The sequence below is a fragment of the Anastrepha obliqua genome, unplaced genomic scaffold (genome assembly GCF_027943255.1).
Source record: "Anastrepha obliqua isolate idAnaObli1 unplaced genomic scaffold, idAnaObli1_1.0 ptg000376l, whole genome shotgun sequence".
NCBI lineage: Eukaryota > Metazoa > Arthropoda > Insecta > Diptera > Tephritidae > Anastrepha > Anastrepha obliqua.
Window position 1 is genome coordinate 22,501 of NW_026562356.1, and position 2,500 is coordinate 25,000.

Below are 2,500 nucleotides of genomic sequence, written 5' to 3' on the forward strand. Positions count from 1 at the left end.
AATGATATTGAAGCATATAAATCGAATCATAACTATATGAAACTCGAATTTAAGCCATATTAAACTGGTAATATTGTGATTTTATGCCTGGTTTTCCATACGTTAGTTTAAATAGAAAGTTATGGAATATAACCTTGGCATATTGGCACTAAAATATATAATAAAGACATTTCAAATCAAACTGAAATGTATTGAAATGAATTTTTCCCATACATTTTTGACAATGTGAGGTGTGCATGGCAAAAAACACTCACGGTGAAGGCATGTGATATAATATGAAAATATCAAAAGTTAACTAACCAATGATATTGAAGCATATAAATCGAATCATAACTATATGAAACTCGAATTTGAGCCATATTAAACTGGTAATATTGTGATTTTATGCCTGGTTTTCCATACGTTAGTTTAAATAGAGAGTTATGGAATATAACCTTGGCATATTGGCACTAAAATATATAATAAAGACATTTCAAATCAAACTGAAATGTATTGAAATGAATTTTTCCCATACATTTTTGACAATGTGAGGTGTGCATGGCAAAAAACACTCACGGTGAAGGCATGTGATATAATATGAAAATATCAAAAGTTAACTAACCAATGATATTGAAGCATATAAATCGAATCATAACTATATGAAACTCGAATTTGAGCCATATTAAACTGGTAATATTGTGATTTTATTCCTGGTTTTCCATACGTTAGTTTAAATAGAGAGTTATGGAATATAACCTTGGCATATTGGCACTAAAATATATAATAAAGACATTTCAAATCAAACTGAAATGTATTGAAATGAATTTTTCCCATACATTTTTGACAATGTGAGGTGTGCATGGCAAAAAACACTCACGGTGAAGGCATGTGATATAATATGAAAATATCAAAAGTTAACTAACCAATGATATTGAAGCATATAAATCGAATCATAACTATATGAAACTCGAATTTGAGCCATATTAAACTGGTAATATTGTGATTTTATGCCTGGTTTTCCATACGTTAGTTTAAATAGAGAGTTATGGAATATAACCTTGGCATATTGGCACTAAAATATATAATAAAGACATTTCAAATCAAACTGAAATGTATTGAAATGAATTTTTCCCATACATTTTTGACAATGTGAGGTGTGCATGGCAAAAAACACTCACGGTGAAGGCATGTGAAATAATATGAAAATATCAAAAGTTAACTAACCAATGATATTGAAGCATATAAATCGAAGCATAACTATATGAAACTCGAATTTAAGCCATATTAAACTGGTAATATTGTGATTTTATGCCTGGTTTTCCATACGTTAGTTTAAATAGAGAGTTATGGAATATAACCTTGGCATATTGGCACTAAAATATATAATAAAGACATTTCAAATCAAACTGAAATGTATTGAAATGAATTTTTCCCATACATTTTTGACAATGTGAGGTGTGCATGGCAAAAAACACTCACGGTGAAGGCATGTGATATAATATGAAAATATCAAAAGTTAACTAACCAATGATATTGAAGCATATAAATCGAATCATAACTATATGAAACTCGAATTTAAGCCATATTAAACTGGTAATATTGTGATTTTATGCCTGGTTTTCCATACGTTAGTTTAAATAGAAAAAATTTTCGAATATATATACATATATGAAGAATCTATATTCTAATACTAACATGTTATGGAATATAACCTTGGCATATTGGCACTAAAATATATAATAAAGACATTTCAAATCAAACTGAAATGTATTGAAATGAATTTTTCCCATACATTTTTGACAATGTGAGGTGTGCATGGCAAAAAACACTCACGGTGAAGGCATGTGAAATAATATGAAAATATCAAAAGTTAACTAACCAATGATATTGAAGCATATAAATCGAATCATAACTATATGAAACTCGAATTTAAGCCATATTAAACTGGTAATATTGTGATTTTATGCCTGGTTTTCCATACGTTAGTTTAAATAGAAAAAATTTTCGAATATATATACATATATGAAGAATTCATATTAGCTATACTAACATGTTATGGAATATAACCTTGGCATATTGGCACTAAAATATATAATAAAGACATTTCAAATCAAACTGAAATGTATTGAAATGAATTTTTCCCATACATTTTTGACAATGTGAGGTGTGCATGGCAAAAAACACTCACGGTGAAGGCATGTGAAATAATATGAAAATATCAAAAGTTAACTAACCAATGATATTGAAGCATATAAATCGAAGCATAACTATATGAAACTCGAATTTAAGCCATATTAAACTGGTAATATTGTGATTTTATGCCTGGTTTTCCATACGTTAGTTTAAATAGAAAAAATTTTCGAATATATATACATATATGAAGAATCTATATTCTAATACTAACATGTTATGGAATATAACCTTGGCATATTGGCACTAAAATATATAATAAAGACATTTCAAATCAAACTGAAATGTATTGAAATGAATTTTTCCCATACATTTTTGACAATGTGAGGTG